This window comes from Myotis yumanensis, unplaced genomic scaffold (assembly GCF_028538775.1).
Source record: "Myotis yumanensis isolate MYYU_CA2020_CCGP unplaced genomic scaffold, mMyoYum1.0.hap1 SCAF_4, whole genome shotgun sequence".
Lineage (NCBI taxonomy): Eukaryota > Metazoa > Chordata > Mammalia > Chiroptera > Vespertilionidae > Myotis > Myotis yumanensis.
Genome location: NW_027223755.1, coordinates 89,416,659 through 89,436,875, shown reverse-complemented (window position 1 = coordinate 89,436,875; position 20,217 = coordinate 89,416,659). Strand labels below are relative to the sequence as shown.

Below are 20,217 nucleotides of genomic sequence, written 5' to 3'. Positions count from 1 at the left end.
TTCTACTGCTCCTTTTGACTTGGCCAACAGGGAACTCAGAGCCACATTTTCAGATCCAGTTTAGTAACTGACCTTTTGGCCTATGTATCTTTATCCTACTTCCCATCCTGTTCTATTTCTGCCTTTACTTCTTATTCTAAGTTATTTTCCTCTAGTCCCAGTTTTTAATTTATATTTTATAATTTTGTATTACATATTTCTTGGAGTCTACTGTAGATTCTGTGTGGATGCATAAGTACAATGTAACGGGTTTTAGAAGTCCAAGAAGGGCCCAATTGCATGCTGGGTGAATTGTCATAGACTTCGACTGTGGCTCTGTCCTCACCACCTGTCATATTCTGCCCCCCCCACCCCCCCCCCCGCCCCCCAGCTTTTACCAACAACGATGTATTTTGCGTTCCTGGCCCAGGCTGATGGCTTCAGCCTAGAGCGGCTGTGACGGGTCAGTCTGGTGTCAGGAGGAGGTTGGCAGACTCTGTCCTCAGATAAGCTGCATGGGGGGATGTGGGGAAGGGCCAGCTTCGCTACCTGCCTGGCATCTGGGTCTTGGTTGCAGAAGGAATTCCAGGCTCTGCTGACTTCTCTTCTGTCTCCTGCAGGTCCACTGATATGGCCATTGCTGCGGAGATCTGGAGAGAAAACTCCCAGCCAGGCGTTTCTGGCTTGTTTGATTTTGAACATGTTCCCTCACATCCCCTCTCTCTCTCCTCATCTTACCCTTCCAGTCCATGGTTTAAAAAAACCAAACCCCAAAAGTCAAAACAGAGGGGCCATTTTTATGTATTTTGGCTGTTTTAGGCCAGGGAAGGGAGCTCACAGTTTTTGAGCGCTTATTCTGCACAGCTAATGTGCTGTGTTCTTTGTGTGAGTGCCTGCTTGTCTTTGATTTCAGAATAACCTAGAAATGGATTGCCAGGCCCTGTATGCTCTGTTCCTGGCTGATTTCTCTAACTGCGTCTCCCTGCCTTGCTTCCTCCAGAAGAACTGGCCTCCCTTCACCCCAGTTCTTTCCGGTCTCTCTCCCTTTCCCCGGGCTGCTCTCTGTGCTGGGAAGGCTCATGCTTCCTGGTCTTTGCTTGGCTGGCTCCCTCACACCCCAGGTCTCAGCTGAGGTATCCCTTGAGGCCTTCTCTGATGCTGAAGTAGACGAATCTCTTACAGAAACCTTCCTTTATAGCACTCTTCAACACTTCTAATACTTTTTTATATGATTTTTAAATATTTTTTTCATTATGCTGTAACTTCCATTGGAAGTTTCATGCATGTGGAATCGTGTGTGTCTTATGTACTGTTGTATCCCCAAGTGTCTAGCACAGTGGTTCTCAACCTTGGCTGCACATTAGAATCACCTGGGAATCTTTTTAAAAGCCTGATTTCTGGGCCTCATCCTCGGGAAATTCTGTTTCTTTGTTACTAATGTTGTGGCCCCACCCCATAACAAAGAAACAGAATTTCCCGAGGATGAGGCCCAGAAATCAGGATTTTAAAAAGATTCCCAGGTGATTCTAATGTGCAGCCAAGGTTGAGAACCACTGGTCTAGCATATAATAGGTGTACAATAAAAATTTGTTGAGTGAACGGATGCAATCCCACGATTTGATTGTTATTGTTGTTGTGATTATTACTAACAGCTACTGCTTATCAGGTGCTGACTTTGTGCCAGATGTTGTGTTGACTTAAAAAAAAAAAAAACTAGCCCTGACTGGTTTGGCTCAGTGGATGGAGCGTCGGCCTGCGGACTAAAGGGTCCCGGGTTCGATTCTGGTCAAGGGCATGTACCTTGGTTGCGGGCACATCCCCAGTTGGCGGGGGGTGGGGGGGGTTGCAGTTGGTAGCTGATCGATGTTTCTCTCTCGTCGATGTTTCTAACTCTCTATCCCTCTCCCTTCTTCTCTGTAAAAAAATCAATGAAATATATTTTTTAAAAAAATCTAGCATCTTATTTAATTCCACAATGATCCTAGTGGGGTGCATTGTATTATCCCAGTTCCTCAGAAAGGGAAACTGAGGTTCAGGTCTTTGCTCATGGCCACCCAATCAGTTGGTGATAGAGCTGGGATTGGAACTCGGGTTTCTAATAGCAAGGCCGTGTTCCTTCCACTCTGCCACTGGGCTCCTCTCCAGAGCAGTCCTTGTGCTGCCAGGACTTACTGCTTGGCATCTCCCAAGGCATGTGAGTCCTGCGGGGAAGAAGGGCGGAAGGAAAGGGCTTGCCAGGTGGGAAGCCCCTCTAGGTGTCAGCTAAGAAGGAAGGCTGAAGAGGAGGTGGGGTAAGGGATCTTGCTTTCCATAGCTAGGCTGACAGGATGGGCTGGCCGGGAGCTGGGCTGTGGTTGGGGTCACATCATTTTCTTAGTCTGCCTGGCCGCCATAACAAGTTACCACAGGCAGCATTGATGGCGCCCACTCTGGAGGCTGGGAGTCTGAGATCAGGGTGCCAGCGTGGTCAGGTTCCAGGGAGGGCTCTCTTCCCGGCTAGCAGAGGGCCGCCTTCTCGCTGTATCCTCAGGGTTGGGAGAGATGGACGGGGAGGGAGGAGGGCCCCACCTTTATGACCGCATTTAACCTCAATCATCTCCTTAACCTTTCTCTGGAAACAATCACACTGAGGTTAGGGCTTCAGCATATGAATTTGGGGAGGGGAAGAGTTGACACAACTCAGTCCATAGCAAGTCCCCAGAGAGCTTTGGGGAGCCCAGGATTTGGGGCCAGACAAACATACCTTTAAACCCTGCCTGGCCCTGGCTGGTTTGGCCCAATTAGAACGTTGGCCTGAGGACCAAAGGGTCTCAGGTTCGATTCCCAGTCAAGGGCATGCACCTTAGGTGCAGGTTGGATCCTTGGCCCTGGTCAGGGCGTGTATGGGAGGCAACCGATTGATGTGTCTCTTTCACATCGATGTTTCTCTCTCTCCTCCCTCCCTTCCCTCTCTCTAAAAATCAATGGAAGAAATGTCCTTGGGGTGAATATAAAAACAAACAAACCAACAAAAACCCTGCCTGGCCCTTTCCTAGTTGTGGGACCCTGCTTTTCTGAATCTTAGTTTCCTTCTCTGTGAAATGAAAATACCATCACCTGCCTGCTTCATAATACAGTTATTTTTATTTGTATTAGTTATTGTCATTATTTTTATTCTCGAGCAGGCTGACTATAACTTTTCTCCCTCTTTTTCCCCCCTACCCTTGAGTTGTTTGGAAGTTATTTTTAAAAGTCTTTGATGTGTCCTTTCTGTATTTGGCCAAAGCAAAATGAAAATTGATGGCGTTGTCACACCGTCGTCCCCCTCCCTCCGGCTGCCTGGCTGGGGGAACCACCCAGGGAAAATGTGGAGGTTTCTGTTGAGGGCGGCTGGTTTGCTATTGTGCGTATGTCTCCTGTGAGACTTGCTCAGCTATCTTCTAAAGCAGGTTTTTTTTTCCTTGTTCCTCCTTTTTTCCTTTCCTGCCAATGCCAGGTCCTCTGTGTCTCAGCTGGATTCAGAGATTGAGGCAGCAGGCATCAGACCCCAATCTGGCGCTTCCAGCGGAAAAGCCTTTCAGTGCCTTCCTTTTGACTTAGAATAACATCCAAATTCTTTATCATGACCATGGATCCTGTCCCTTTCTCCTCCTTCCCTCTACTCCTCAAATGCTTCCCCTCCCCTCCCTTAGCCCCAGCTCCAGGGCCTTTGCATGGGCTCTTCTCACTGCCTGGAACTCTGTTTCCCTTTGGTCATTGAAGTCTCCATTTATTGACATCTCTGCTCAAGTGTCACCTTCTTAAGAGCCCCTTCCCTGAACCCCAGTCGAAAATAACCCCCTTTTGCTATTCAGTCACAGTTGGGCATAACCTCAATTAGGGTTATTAGAGAAAAACTAGGGGCCCAGTTAAGTTTTAATTTTAGATAAGCATCAAATAATTTTTCTAGCATTGTATGGGACACACTTGTACTGAATGTTATTCATAGTGTAGCTCAATTTCAAATTTTAACTGAGTGTTCAGTATTTTATTTGCTAAGTCTGGCGGCTCTACCCTCTAGAGCACCTTTCACAGGGGTCGCCTAAGACCATCGGAAAACACGTATATAATTACATATTGTTTTTGTGATTAATCACTATGCTTTAATTATGTTCAATTTGTAACAATGAATTTGGGGGTCACCACAACATGAGGAACTGTATTAAAGGGTCGCGGCATTAGGAAGGTTGAGAACCACTGCTCTAGAGATGTGTGTCGAATGAATGAATGTGAAGCCCTTAGCACAGAGCCTGGCATACCCTGGCGCTAAGTGGATATCAGCTGTCATCTTCATCTTCCTCCTTATCTAGTCACTTCTTGGAACTACAGTCTCCCTGTCCCCTTCCCCCTCCTTAGAGACAGGCGAGAATATGTTTTCTACCAGAGGAACATCACCTGGCTCCTTAGCAGTAGCAGAAAATGTTCTCGCTGCAGCGTTGGGGCCTGACTGCAGTGGTGTTTGGCAGGGAAACGCAGTGAATTATCACAGAGCATTCCCTCCAGCGCTGGGTCATGCAAATATTTATTGCAAGCGTTAAATAATAAATGGAACAGCCTGCCCAATGGTAAATCTGTCATGTTTGGTTTCAGCCAGGAGTTGTGATGGCTCCGGAATTGCCGCCGGTTCCACTGCCTCCGCCTGCCCTCTGGAGGGGCAAGGCAAACAGCCCAGTTCTCCAGGGCGGAATCAGCAGGCTGATTAGACACCTGGAAGCCAGAGGGGCGGCGGGGGATGCGCAGCCAGGCAGGGAAATTGGCAGGTAAGACCAGGCTGCGGCCCCGGAACCCAAGCTGATGAGATGCAGGGCAGGCCTGGGCTCCTGCAGTCACGCTGCCACCGCAGTTCTCAAGTCTCGTTGTCCACGTCTTGAGTTCTCTCTCAGTATTTCCCTCAGTGCTGATGTCAGCTTCGCTCGGGCTCGCAGGCCAGAGCTGGTGGCTTTTGAAAGTGGAGTCAACGTTCTGCCTCCTTTTCTAGGCTGAGTGGTGGGTGATGGGAGAGGAAGGAGCCTGTGTGTCAGACACTGAGAAGCAGTAATGTTTCTGGGGCCCCTGATGTGTAGAACTCAAACACGTGGGCTCTTGAGGTGTCAGATCTGACTTGGAATCCTGACTCTGCGCTTATAAGCTGTGTGATCTTGGACAAGCCACTTAACCTCCAGGGCCCGAGTTTCTTGAGCTGTGAGGTGGGGGAATGATGATCCCATCCACTAGGGTTGCCGTGAGGATGACTAGTAAATGAGATCATGTAGGTAAAGGGTTTAGCACAGTGTCTGAGACCTGGGGGGTGTTCATTATATGCCAGCCCTAATGGGTAATAATGGTCCAGAGAGGAAATGATCTTGCCCGGAACTACAGACAGGGCTGCTGCGGTCAACCCTTTGGGTGTAGTGAACAGGTGTTCTGGTCACACGGTTACTGAGTGATGGAATTAAGGCTTCAACCTGGGATTTGATGGTTTTCAAGATAATGCTTTCTTCTACCCCTCTCTCCTGTAGGATGGTGGGAAGTGTGGCCCTTATGCCTGACCCCAGTCCTCATGGTCTGGGATTGGTGGTGTGCACACAGTGGTGAGGGGTAGAGTTGGAACCTAGCTAGTGTCAGGCTGTGCGTAGTAACAGGATGTGCTTGGCTTGGAATCACTGAGAACCCAAGTGGAAGTGGCTTATACAGTCGTGGCAGCCATTGTTTTACAGAGGGTGGCCTTGTGGTTAGTTCCTTCAGTGGCTTAGTTCTGTAATGGTGAATCCAGTTTCTTTGCACCGTCTGCTCTTTTTGTCATTTGTAGCAGGTGGCGCCTTAGATCACTCAGCCATCCTGACACTGTGGCTTAGACCTTTGGTTCTTAAAGTGGGATCCCCAGACCAGCATCATCAGCATCACCTGGGAACTTGTTATAAGTATCAATTACATTTTTGGACCCCACCCTAGACCTACTGAATCAGAAACTCTGGGGTAGGGCCTACAACCTGTCTTTTCATTTTTAAGTGTCACAAATAAGTTTACCTAAAATTAGCTAGTTACATATTTTTTAAAAGTTTCAGAACCTCTGTCTGCCAGCGTCCGTAAACTAGAATAGGTTGGCATGGAACCTGCAGTCCAACTGAAGAGCATCAAGTGATTGTCTGGGTACTTGCTGACACATTTGTCACCAAGACAGTCACGAACAAAACACATCTCTTGCCTGGGTGAGTGGGAAGAATCCCCTTTCACAAGAGCTCCTTAAAGCATCTATGAAGGAGAGCTGGTAATATCAGAAGAGTTCCAGCACTTCTGCAACTGAATATAATTCCCCACTCATCTCTTCTTGATTTAATTTCTGTGGCTCATGAAGACTTATTTCAGTCTTGTTGAGCTCGGGACCAAATGCATATCTGAGGTTTCACAAACTTGTAAAGTCTGAACAGTGGCCTTTTTGCTTCTGGCAGCATTCAAATTAGCATCTGGAAGGAGGCATAGCCAGTCCATCATCTGGTTCAGGGTTGGAGGGTGTATTCCAGGATTCATGGCAGCATTTTCAGTTCACTTCAAATAAAGGAGCTATGATACTGGAGAAGCAGAAGCTATGCTGTGCTGGGATGTCTTTCACATCGGGTGGGAGAAACATGTCACTCACTCATTGCAGTTAGTGGAGCTGCTCTGTTTGGTATTGCAGGGCAGGAGGTAGTCTCCTCTGTTGTGTCCTGAGGCTTTTCATTGAATTATTTAAAAAAATATTCTTACTGATTTCAGAGAGGAAGGGAGAAAGAGATAGAGACATCAGTGATGAGAGAGAATCATTGATCAGATGCCTTTTGCATACCCCACACTGGGGACCGGGCCCACAACCTGGGCATGTGCCCTTTGACCAGAATTGAATCTGAGTCCCTTCAGTCCACAGGCCAACGCTCTATCCACTGAGCCAAACCGGCTAGGGCTGGACCCCTGTTTCTTGAAGACTGCCATTACCAATGCTTGAGAACATCTTGAAGCAAGCACAGGTGACAGCTTCAGCAATGTCAGAGACTGCTGTAGACAGAGCGGTAACATCTATACATGGGTCTCTTCTAGGCGACCTCCACTGAGCCAGGGCACAAGCTGTGAGGAAGCACGTGAGTTTGGATAAATGATCGGAGAGTTCTAGGGTAAAATGATGGTTCTGTTTCCAATCTTCCCAGAGGTCCTATTCCTGTGTCCCCAATAATCATATGAAAGTCAGATGTCTGCTTAATAGCCAAAATTTTGAGTAGTTCTACTTCCGAGTGTTTTTCTGAATCTTTCTTTATGGTTTTAAAAGTTGTTTGGATGCTGGAGCCTCTGGCTGGATACTTGCTTCAGTTTTTCTTCTCCTTAAAATTCTCTTTGATGGCTCCGAGTTCTGGGGTCCACGTCCATACCCCTGTGAGGTTTCCCAGCTTACACACTGAGGCACAGCCTGAGTGCATGGACTGTGCCTATGCTTGCATTTTCCAAGTGCATCTGCTGGTGATGGCACTTCACACTTGTTTGGAATCACAGTTAGAAATTTTCCATGTAGCATAAACAGATGTTCCCCGTAATACCAGAGCTGACTGCTGGTCCCTTGTGGTAATTCTTTTGAAACCTGTGGTGTTTGAAATTTTGTGTTCCATATGGAGAGACATTCCTGAGAAGCTGATAGTGGTGATCCCAGGACCGCTACACGGTCTTGATCCAGGATGCTGAGCGCAACACCATTTTGAGCCTTCCCAGACACTACTGTCTTGAGCAACAGAGATCTCACTCTTCTCTGATTTTGATGATTTTCTGGGTCACTCAAATATATTGGTATCAAGGTTTCATATATGCATCCATCAGAGCTTAATGACGTCGAAGAGGTGAATTTCTGATCCACAGATGCAATAAAACTCTGTTAACAGATCTTCTTGTTTAAGTCAGAGTGTGTATTTGCTTAAGGTACGTGAGTTAAGCGTTTGTACATAAAGTAATTTCCATGTTTTCCAGTAATAAAGATTAAAACAGGATGCCTAGGTACCATGACAAACCATGTCCACTTACTCACTGCTTCCTCAGGATAACAGTTTCAGTTTTCTGCTGGGGCTCTGCAAGCAAGGCCTGTAACCCACACACGGCCCCTTCCCTGGATGGCACCAAGGGCCCATCCTTCGTGTTGAATGTGTCTATGTACCTCAGCTGACAGCGTAGCTTTAAATACTTATTCCAGGTTTTCATCTTCATTATTCCATAATCTCAAAACCTTGTTGTCCTGAACAACAGTATACTCTCCGGTTTAGAAGTTGCACACAGCTGGGCTTGTATCATTTGACCTTGTTTTACTGACCAGCTAGCTGCCCAAGGGTTTCTGCTCAGAAACCTAGCAACATTAAGATAACACACACTATTCACAGAGTCAATTTCTGACTGTAAAAGCAATTAAATTTACAACTAAATGATAGTCTTCAACACATTTCCTACATTAACAAAAAGACAAATACTGTATGATTCCACTTAAGACAGAGCAGAGTGGTGGCTGCCAGGGGCTGGGGGTGTGGGGAGGCCCTGTTCAGTAGGTGCAAAGTTTCAGTTCTGCCAATGCAAGGAGTTCTGGAGATGGATGGTGGTGATGGCTGCCCAACACGGTGACTGTACTTAGTATCCCGAACTGTCACCTTTAAAAAGATGGTTAAAATAGTAAATGTTATGTTATGTGTATCCTACACCAATTACAAATATAAGAACTTTAAAAAAATAGTTAAAATGAAAACATAAACAATAGTACGTTTGAAAAATGGATTCCATTGTGCCTTTGAACAGGGGCCTGGGAAATTAAGTAAGCCGAGCTGGGATCACGCCCGTGCACATCCTCCACTGTGCTCCTCTGCAGGGCTTGCAAAATGTAACTCCATTCGGCAGCCCAGGTGAAAACCAAGTGTCATCAGAAGAGTCAAAGCAAGCAAACAGCATAGGGGACTGTTGGCACCCTGTCCCCAAACCTTCAGAGGTGATTGATTATCTAGCTTCTTAAAGAAACAAGAAACTATATTCAGCAGCCCACAAAAAGAATTACTCTCTACCCCACCACCAGAAGTAAAGCTGCCTAAAAGGTGTGCCTTCAGCTTTGGGCGTGGGGCATGTAGATTTTCCAGGACTGCACTCTAGGGTTTACAGCACGAAGTTGGCAACAGATGATTCTTAATCAAGATTCCCATTAAGATACCAAGAAAACGAAAAACCCAACAAAAATCCACAAGGCTTTTCCCCGAGGGAAGAAGTATATGGACACAGGGATAAACCAGTCCCCGCCCTCTCTCATCCAAGCAGTCTCCCTTCAGACCTTTCAGTGGGCAGCTGAGCTGACAGAGATCCCAGGAGGGATCTTGGCAAGACCGTCTCCGAGGTCCAAAGCAGAAGCACAGGTTTCCTTTTCTTTCCGAGTCTGGCCCATGTGCACTTAGACGCTCTGTGCCTACAATTTGGAAATACGCCTCTCTCTCCAGGAAAGCAACCAAGTCACATTCCAGACCTCATTCAGCGAGCTGCGAAGCCACACTGGCTTTCCAAAGAGCCCGCTCGCTGCTCACCCCTCTTTTTCTGAGGCTGCAAGAAACCCCAGGCCCCTGCTCTGCCCTCAGCAGTGGGGAGACAGCAATGAGGTGCTCCTGTCCCATCGCCCTCACCTCAGAGAGGACGAGAGTCCTCCTGCTGTCCTTGACTGAAAGCTGGGCTGTCCTCTCGCTCTGCTCCACGCATAGAAGTCTGTCAGGCCCAACATCCGAGGGTATTGCAGATGACGTGAATTCCTCCTCCAGGGCTGCCTGCTGTCTGGGCAAACCTGTGGACCCCCACACTCCCTCCCGCAGGCTTCCTGCTTTGTCTTTCCACAATCTGTATTTGAATATGGCCTCCATATAATTCTGGTGGACACTAGACCAGGGATTTTTACCTGTGAGCAGCCAGATAGTAAATGTTTCAGCCTTGTAGCCATTCTGTCTCCGTAGCAGCTACTGAACTCTGCTGTTCAGTGTGGAAGCAGCCACAGGTAATACGTAAATGAAGGGGAGAGATTTGAAATTCATATAATGTCAAATGTTAGGAAACACTATTATTATACTTTTGATCTTTCTAACCACTTAAAACATGTAAAAGCCATTTTCCTGGGCCACACAAATGCAGGCGGTGGTCCGGGTTTAGCCAGCACCATGGTTTGCCAATCCTGGCTACTACTGACAAGATTCATCCTTGTAACTGGGAAGGGCCCAGCTTCCCTTGCAACAGAAAGAGCCCCAGTTCCTTAAAAAATTGAGATCTAGTTTACAAAGACGAAGGGGCATGTTGCTGTTGTATGTCACCTGCAACGTTTGGTACAGCAAGCTCCCAACTTCTGGTCAGCAGAACCATTCTTGCCAAGAATCAACTTACTCAGTGTCTTGCTTTTAGAGTCTAGTCTGTTTTATTTCTTAGGCAGCTTTTTCATCTTTCCACTGAAGACAGTCTTCATTGTCCTGGAAAATCTTGACATAATCCATTCCGATACCCGAAACTCCAGCTATTAATCCCTGGTGGCATCAGAGCCTGGGAAGGTAACGGTACATGCGTCCAGGACAGTCTTTCAAGCTCCTGCACTTCCTTTGTGAGCGTCTGAGATGGAGTTCCCTACTGCTGTTTTGTAGACCGGGCAGCTGAGCAATGGAGTATCAAAAACGTTAGAGACAACTGTGTCTAGAGCTACAGTGCAGCTTCCCAGTTCTGTGATTTTTCTGCCAGTTCTCTGGGCTACTCCCTGGAGGGTTGACAATTCTGTGGTCTGGCTGTTAATTTGAGACCCAGCTCTAGCCCTCTGTAAATAAAATGATAGTTAGAAAAAGGGAATTCTTTGTTGTTTTCCTCTCTCTGGAGAATAGAGAGGTGAAGTCTCTGCAGTTTGACATGAGCCAAACTGAATTGTTTCCTCCCAGAATCCACATGTTGAAGCCCTAACCCCTAGTGTGAGGGTATTTGGAGATGGGACCTTTGGGAGGAGATTAGGTTTAGATGAGGTCATGAAGGTGTGGGGCCCTGTGGTGGGATTAGTGCCCTTATAAGAGACCTCTGGTCTCTCTGCCATGTGTGGACTGCCAGCCTTCAGAATCTCTGTTGTTTATGACCCCGCCCCCCCCCCCCCCCCCCCCCCCCATGGTACTTTGTTGTGGCAGCACAAGATGACTAAGAGCATGGGGCCTGGGCCTGGCCTGTCAGGAATATCAGATTGCTCAGAATGAAGGATGAAAGGTGAAAGCTTCAAAGCTTCTCAATTTGGTGCTCTCCACCCATATCACTGCCAGTCCCTTTAGTTCAGAATGTGGGTGCACCTTGTGTGGAGTTGAGAGGATTGGAATTCATGGAAGTTACAGTAAAAATAGCATCATAGATCATCATTATCTTTTTAGAACTTGCTGTAATTATTGCTGAAGCTACAGGAAACCATGGTTTAAGCAAACGGGGTATTTTCCTCCTATAGCAAGACATCTGGAAGTGGTGGTGTTGGGGTTGTTTTTGTGGCCCTGGTTAGCATCCCTGAGACTCAACTGGCCTCCATCTCAGGCTGGTCTCATGCTGCCTGATATGGCTCTAGCCTCATCTGACAAAGTCTAAAGGCAGGTCTAGGGGGTGATGGGCATGTGGGAGTTCAGACAGTTTCTCCTTGTATTAGTTTTCCGAATCACTCCAAAATGTAGCAGCTTAAAACAACAAACATTTATTCTCTGTGGCCAGGAATTCAGGTGTCCCTCAGCTGTGTGGTTCTGGATCAGGATGTCTCCTGAGGTTTCAGTCAGGATGTTGGCCAGGGCTGCAGTCATTTGAAGGCTTGACTGGGGCTGTGGGACCTGCTCCAAGGTGGATCCCACACACGCCATCAAGTTGGTGGTGTCAGCTGGGGCCTCTTCTCCATATGGGACTCTCCACAGGGCTGCTTTAGTGTCCTCACAACCTGTCATCATGGTCCCCAGAGGGTGTGATCCGAGAGCACAGGAGGAAGCCACAGTGCCTCTCACGCTCTGATCCTGGAAGTCACACATTGTCACTTCTGCTGTGTCCTGTTTATTACAGATGAGTCACTACATTTAGTTCACACTCTAGAGGAAGGAAATGAGGCTCCACAGTTTGATGGAAGGAGTATCGAAGAATTTGTGCACAAATTTTAAAATCACTGCACTCTTTATCAATCCCCTCCCCCTCTTTTTAGTCAGAGAGGAAGATCTTTTCCAGAGGGCTCCATCCCTTACATCTCATTGGTTAGTCCTGGGTCATATCTTCCCCCAAACCAAGGCACTGAGCCAACTTTCCTGAGGTCAGAAACCTTGAACAGAACTGGGGTTCTGTTAGTAAGAAGAATTGGTGTGGGGAGGATGGCTTTGGATGGCTATTGACAATGTCTGCCACAGTACTTTACATATTTGATCTTTAGTTCTCCTAACAACATTGTTAAAGTATGTTGGTTACCCATAATTTGCAAATTCAGAAACTATGGTTCAGGGAAGTAATTCCCCTGAGGTCATACTACAAATAGGGTGGGAGGACCAAGCCCATCTAGCTCCAAGCCACACCCTCTCTACTGTCCCATCATAACGGTGGCTCCATTGGGAGGTGGGGGGATTTTGATGCCCAGGGGACACTTGGCAATGTTTTGAGATATTTTTGGTTGTCACAACTGAGTGGAGTGGGGAGAGTACAGGGATGCCCCTGAACATCCTGTGATGCATAGGACAGCCCCACAACAGAGAATTATTTGACCCAAAATTTCAACAGTGTTAAGGTGTCAAGGGTGAGAGCCCCTATATTAGAACAAGTACTTGGAGGGAAGGGATCATGTTATCTCAGTCACTTCTGAATCCTCTGTGCTGAGCCTGGTCCTGACACATTGTAAGTGTCCACATTGTGAGACTCAATGAATGCTGACTGAGTAAATGAGCAAACTTGCCACACGGAATTCCGGAATCGAGGAGGCATAGACTTGGAGGAGTGCAGGATTGGGGGGGTGGGGGAGGGAGTAGCATTCCCCTCCCAATAGGCTCCTCCAAGCCCCCAGCTTCCTTCAGTCTCCGGAGAACTGGTGGGGACATTGGTCCAACACAGCCTATGTTCCCCACTTGCCAAAGGGGGCTGACTGATGGATGGTGGTCAAGGTCGGTCACCTGTTTATCTCTGAGATCCTGGAAATAGAGGGACCAAATAAAGAAACACTTCTCTGATTCTACCCATTTTTAATGGACTAACTACCCAGGAGGAAACACAGTAATTTATATCTTCCCACCCTTCTCTCCTCACTCTGCTCTCTGTAGGCAGTTGCTGGTGCTTCAGGGCAAAGATAATGAAATTTCCTTCTTGTGTCAAAACTCCTTTTCCCAGGAGTCAGAGCCCCAGCATCAGCCAGGGTGGAAGACCTGGGTCCTGGGAGCTGCGTCCGAGGCGCTGGTTGTGCACACAAGTTCAGCTTTCCGGAACAGGCTGGGCTGGCAGTGATTGATAATTTCCTTGCCACTGACACTTCATTGCCCGCCAGCTCTTCATTGGATGTTTCTGTATCATGTCAGGATATGAGAAAAAGCAATAGTCTGTAATGGATAGGCAAGACCAGTTTTTTTCTAGACATCAGTTTTTACAGTAAAGATAGAGCCTTGAATTTACTCTAAATGTGTCTCTGGTTTGGCACCAGCAGCAGCATGTGTATCATATCCTCACAAAACTCAGATTATTGTGTCTGTTTTGCAGTTGAAATGGGCTCAGAAAGGTTAAGTGGCTTGACCAAGATTCCATAGACAATTAGTGGGATAGCAGGGATTTGAACCTAGGATAGTCTGTTCACCGCCCACAGCCCGCAACCCTGCAGTCTCCAAGTTTCCAGGGCTCTCGGGCTCTCAAGCCGTGCTCTGGTGGTGAGTTGGACCCCTCCTCCAAAGTCTTGGCTACTGCTAGAGATGGAACGTTTGTGCACTGCCCTCTCCGCCCTCCCAATTCATATGTTGAAATCTTTTTTAAAAAAAATTTTTTTATTGATTTTTTACAGAGAGGAAGGAAGAGAGAGAGATAGAAACATCCATGAGAGAGAAACATCGACTAGCTGCCTCCCGCCCGCCCCCTACTGGGGATCCAGCCTGCAATCAAGGTACATGCCCTCCACCGGAATCAAACCTGGGACTTTTCAGTCCATGGCCCGAGGCTCTATCCACTGAGCAACGGGTCAGGGTCATATGTTGAAATCTTAACTCTCATTGTGATGGTATCTGTGGGTACGGCAGTTGGGATTAGGCCTGAGGGTAGAATTGTTTTAAACCATGTCAAAGCACAGAATTCTCAGAACAACGCTAACTGAAGATCCGTAATAAATCCTGGTGGTGAGGAGATTGTCACAGCTAGCTCCTGAGTTACCTCCATTCTCAACCTTTGACCCTTCCATCTTCATATGAGCAGAGGACTGCTCTCATAGGACCAAAGTGCTGGTGTTTGCTCAAAGAGAAAGGAAATTTAAGACTGAGGGCTGGTCTGGAAGCCATAGCCTCTCTTTAGCCCACGTTCTGAGAAAGGTTAAGCAAATTGTTGAGTTACATAATGTGATGGAGGCGTTAGCTGATGCCATGTTGGTAAGCCTGCTGCAATTTATGTCTATCAAATCAACACATTGTGTACCTTAAACCTACACAATGTTTTACGTCAATTCTATCTCAATTACAAAAATTACCTTTGACCAGGGCAGCAATTTTCAGCCTTTTTCATCTCATGGTACACATAACCTATTTACTAAAATTCTGTGACACACCAAAAAAAATATTTTTGGCCGTTCTGACAGAAAAGAGGTATAATTTTGATTCATTCACACTGGATGTTGTTGTGTTGGCTCTTGTCATTTTTCATTTGACAGTGTTCCTGACCAAATAGTCGGGTATTGCATCTTTTAACATCTTGCGGCACACTGGTTGAAAATTGCTGGACTGGGTTGGGGGGGCGGGGTGAGGGAAGTTAAATAAGATGATCTTAAAGGCAAGTTTGGGATTCCACTAAGAAATGTATGTCTCCCAGAGACATAGACTCCCTTGCCTTGCAAATCTCCGTCAGCTCAGTAAAAACCATCACAGCTTCGTGGCTGCAGAGCTGACTTTTGTTTCCATGTGAACTGCTCTTAGAAAGATCCGAGGCAGATCCGGAAGATCAGGGGCAGGTCAAGTAACTTACTTTCTTGAAACAGGCTACCAAACACAAAACATATGAGAGACAGTAGACATTCTCTTGGACCTGTGAGGGCTCTTCTCAGGCTTGTTATGGGGAGGTGTGGGTGGAAGAGAGAGCTGGCCTGTGGCTCCTCACGGCCCCATCACAGCCACTTTCCTGTGTTCTGGGACACCTGAAATCTGGTGGCTGTCACGTGGCCAGCTGTCAGGGAAGCTCAGCCGTGCTCTGCTGAGGGACTGATTTGTGGAACAGACTGAAATCAGACAGAGCCCGTGGGGTCCTGGAGGGTGGGGCTCTGGCTCCCTGTGCTGCTGGCAGTGCCATCTGGCTGTCCTGGAGGTGCTGAGGGGTATGGCCTCCACCTGGATAGTGTCTGAGGGAAGAGCTGGCAGAGAGCTGGGAGGCTGTCGGGCTGGTAGTTGTTGGGGACAGAAGCAGGTTCAGAGAGTGCTGGGGAGGCATGGCCAGCTACTCCCAGGGCTCTTGGCAACTCTGTCAGAAGGCTGTTTCCAGACTGCCTCTGTCTGGTCCCTCCTCCTCTTCCCTCATTATCCCCTCACTGCATCTCTGTGGCCTGAGACTTTCCCACCAGCCTAATGTAAGGCCGTGGTGTAGAACAAAAGCTAGGTCGGCTCTGTGCACAGTGGGTGAGATCATTTGAGAATGAAAAGCAGCTTGTCTGAGCCTGCTCAGGCTCCATCACAGAATACCACCGTCTGGGTGGTTTAAGCAACAGATATTAATTACTCACGGTTCTGGAGGCTGGAAGTCCAAGACCAGGTTGCCAGCTAACTTCATTTCTGGTGAGAACTCTCTTCCTGGCTTGCAGATGGCTACCTTTTTACTGTGCCCTCACATGGCTGAGAGATCTCTCTCTTTCCATCTTCTTATAAGGTCATCAATCCCATCATGAGGCCCCATCCTCGAGGCCTCATTTAACCCTAATCTCCAAACACCGTTACATTGGGGATTAGGGCGTTAACATGAATTTTGGGGAGGAGGCACATTCAGTCTATAACACAGCTCCTGAACTCCTCCCTGTCCCATGTGTACAGAGCTGCCAGTCTTGCCTGGAGGCCTAATGTCTTGATAAGATATGAGGGGAACTTTCCATAATATTCACCCAAAAAGAATGGGCTCTGCAGAAGTCATTCTATCCAGGCCCAAGACCTCACGCTGTCGAAACCAGAGGCCAAGGTCAGGGAGGGAGTCAGGAGTCTGCAAGGCAATCAGGGGAGAGGCCGGAACCCACTGGAGCCTTGAGGAATGAACGAGAGGGCTTGGAGGCAGAGGGAGGGGCATTGTGGGCAGGAAGCGCCCAGGTAAAGGCCTGGAGTGGCAGTTGGGGTGGAGGTGTAGAAGCTGGTTTGCATGAACATATAGCATCAAATAGAGACCCACTGTGCAGGGACAAGCGTTGGATGCTTTCCCGTACCAGGCTTGTCCTTCCTGCAGAGCATAGTGAAGTCCACTCACCTGTTCTCCATCCAGGCGGGCCTTGGGTGTGGTCAGGAGCAGAGGAATGCGAGCCAGAGGCCAGGGGTTCAATCCTGGCTCTGACTCTTTTTCAGCCGTGTGACCTGGGGGCAAACCACTGAGTTATCAGAGCCTCAGATTCCTCACTAGTAAAATGGGGGAAATGCCTCATGTGCTCTCCTGAGGGCCTTAGGTGATGATGGATGAGGAAGTGCCTGGTGATCAGTAAAGACATTCAGCCATATCTTCTGAGCATCTATTATGTGTCCCAAAACCAGTTGCTGGGGCCCACAGAGGAGTCTTGGGTGGGTGGCGGATGAATGGACTGGTGGGCTCATGGCTGGAGCCTCAGGCCTCCACGGCTACTCGCCTGCCCTGGCTCGGCCAAGTCACTCTGGTCCATTTGCCTCTCTGGGGCTCCTGCTGATCCTCACATGATTGGAGCTCTTCTCTGGGTGCTGATTCCTCTCTGTGGAGGCCATGGTGGCTTTGATGGGTCCAGCCATCCTCAGGCTGTCCCATTGGCATGGGAGAGTGAGGCTTATTACTGTCAGTCCAACAAGTGTGTCTGTTCATCCCATCCACCCACCCATCCATCCTAAGCCTTAAGGAATTTCAGCTTTGGAAAGGACTCCCTTTCTTTATTAGTTTTTAAAAATTGATTTCAGAGAGGAAGGGAGAGGGAGAGAGAGAAACATCCATGATGAGAGAATCATGGATTGGCTGCCTCCTGCATGCCCCCCACTGGGGATCGAGCCTGCAACCCAGGCATGTGCCCTTGACCAGAATCGAACCTGGGACCTTTCAGTCTGCAGGCCGTCGCTCTATCCATTGAGCCAAACCAGCGAGGGGAGGGCTCCCTTTTTTTGTAAGCAGAGATTGAGCCTGAAAAGGGGAACATTTCTCAGCATCAGTGACAGGTCCTGTGCCAGGGATTCAGGGCTGGGTCAGATTTGTCTCTGTCCCCATGGATTAGGCTTGATATGACTTCTCCCGAACCTCCTGAACTCCTGAGCTATCTTCCCCATCTCCACTGGTATCCCAGCCCAGGCCACCACTATCAGAAAGGTTAGCCATGGCACTGCCACTGCAGTCCGAGAGAGGGCACCCTTCTACCCTCCACTGACCATGGGCTTCAGCTGCCAGCCAGCCAGTGGGTGAGCAGCTCCAAAGCATAGGCTAGAGCCTGCCTTTTGGATCCACTCTTGCTACCGACTCTCCTAGGCTGTGTTCCTTGAAAGCCACTCAGAGATGGAGATTCGCCTGCAAGAAGTTGACTGGATGGGGGAGCTACATCCATGAAGGAGTGAGAGAGGCAGAATTAGGTGAAGGAAACAGTCGGACTATGATGAGGTGGTAGCTGAGGTTTCAGCTAACCCCACTGGGAGCTCTGAAGCTGGGAAAGACCTTCCACTTCGTGTCCACCACTGACCGGTAATCAGGTGTGGACTGCTCCCTGGGGGCGTGATCTTGGGTGAGGCAGCTCCCTTTGGCCGAGGGAGATTTTTGGGGGGGACTCTGTGGTGAGCCATAAGGAGTCAATGCCCTTGGCTGTCGGGGAGTGGTCTGTGCAGCACCATGAGGTGGCCACCACATCCACTGTCCTTCAAGGGCACTGTCTGTAACGTAGAATGAACTGGTGATGGGTCCCTGGACCCTGTGTGCCCAGGACTCTCCCTTCTCCTACAACAACCCTCTCTGTGGCTGTGGTGGTGGCTGCTCATCTTCCATGTTGATTCCCTGGCCAGAGTTGACTTGCTCAGTGGAGGGCAGCTCACTGGGGCCGGCCCACTGTCATACCTGTCTTGGTGGCCACGGGTGAATGGCCAGTTATAGGCACCTGCACTAACCTGGTGCAAATAATTTTTCCAGGTGGTGAGGATGTTTCTGTGTGGAACAGACTGTGTTAATCAGCACTTCCCTGAGGATGGGTGGCCTCTATGGGAATCTTGGGAACTTTGGAGCCTGGGCAAGAAGGTCAGCTGCGGTGGGAGAGGTGGAGCTGGTGTGCAGAGGGGAACAGATGGAAGACAGGGACCCATGAGCCTGGTGAGCTCCAGGGCCCTGGTTTCAGCTGTCCCTAAAGCACACCCTCTTCCTTGCCTTTCCCATTTTAATAAATCTCCCTTTTTGTTTAAGTCACTTTGAATCAGGTTCACCCTTCTGTCAATTTTATAAAGTTCCAACCTCACAAACCCCTCTAGGCCGGCTCTAGAGGTAACAGCTGGGGGCCCCAAGGGCTATGTCCCGCCTTCAACTATATTTTGTTGGGTTTGTATGTTGTTTTAAAAAATCTAGTTTCAGTAATACATTGAGCTCCATAAAGACACTGGGCACTGTAGCTGGAGGGGCACTGGACTACTGAGGGAAGGTAATTAAATATGGGCAAAGGCGATCCTAAGAAGCTGAGAGGCAAAATATCATCATATGCTTTTTGTGTATGTGCAAACTTGCCAGGAGGAGCCCAAGAAGAAGCACCCAGATGCTTCTGTCAACTTCTCAGAGTTTTCTAACAAGTGCTCAGAGAGGTGGAAGACCGTGTCTGCTAAGGAGAGGAAAATTTGAAGACATGGCAAAGGCAGACAAAGCCCGTTATGAAAGAGAATTGAAAAGTTATATCCCACCTAAAGGGGAACAAAAAAGAAGTTCAAGGGTCTCAAAGAGGCTTCCTTCAGCCTTTTTCTTGTTTTGTTCTGAGTATGGTCCAAAAATCAAAGGACAGCATCCTGGCGGGTCCATTGGTGATGCTGCCAAGAACCTGGGCGAGATGTGGAGTCACTGCTGCAGACGACAAGCAGCCAGATGAGAAGATGGCTAAGCTGAAGGAGAATATGAAAAGGAGATTCTGCACACTAAGCTAAAGGGAAGCCTGAGGCAGCAAAGAAGGGGGTCGTCAAGGCTAAACAAACAAACAAACAAAAACAAAACAAAAAAAAGGCTAGAAAAAGAAGAAAGAGGAGGAAGATGAAGATGTATGAGTTGATTCTGGTGCAGTTTTTTTTTTCTTGTCTATAAAGCATTTAATCCCACTGTATACAACTCATTCCTTTTAAAGAAAAAAATTGAACTATAATGCTGTGTAAGATTTGTTTTTAAATTACACCATGTCTTTTTTTTTGTATAGTTACCACACGACGGAATGTGTCTTTGGATAGCCCTGTCCTGGTGGTATTTTCAGTAGCCACAGCCCTTGCCTGGTACAGGTTGGGGGTTGTAAATTGGCATGGAAATTTAAAGCAGGTTCTTGCTGGTGCCCAGCACAAATTTGTTATATATGGGGATAGTATTTTCTCATTTTCAGTTGTCTCTGATGCACCTTACACGGAATAATCGTTGTTCGTTATTATAGAATACAACTCTATAATTTAAAAAAAAGCCATAGCTGTTTTGCTGACACTCTGAACGCTTCTAAGTAAGTACAATTTTTTTAAATTATAGAAATCCGGTTGTAATACTTTAATAATTGGGGATTTACATAGCATCTGGCCTTTTGGAAATAGTTGGTGCATGTAAGATAAGAAACAGCCAGCCCACCTTTCAGTGGGCCAAGCACTCCAGTTTGCCACTGACCTCGCCATTCCC

General features: G+C 47.9%; 2 pseudogenes; one reads left to right on the top strand and one right to left on the bottom strand.

The window, feature by feature from the left end:
- Nucleotides 1-6,250: 6,250 nt before the first annotated feature.
- On the bottom strand, nt 6,251-16,646 carry LOC139008392 (nucleolar protein 11-like; annotated as a pseudogene).
- Nucleotides 16,647-19,062: 2,416 nt separating this feature from the next.
- On the top strand, nt 19,063-19,613 carry LOC139008391 (high mobility group protein B1 pseudogene; annotated as a pseudogene).
- The last annotated feature ends 604 nt before the right edge of the window (nt 19,614-20,217 follow it).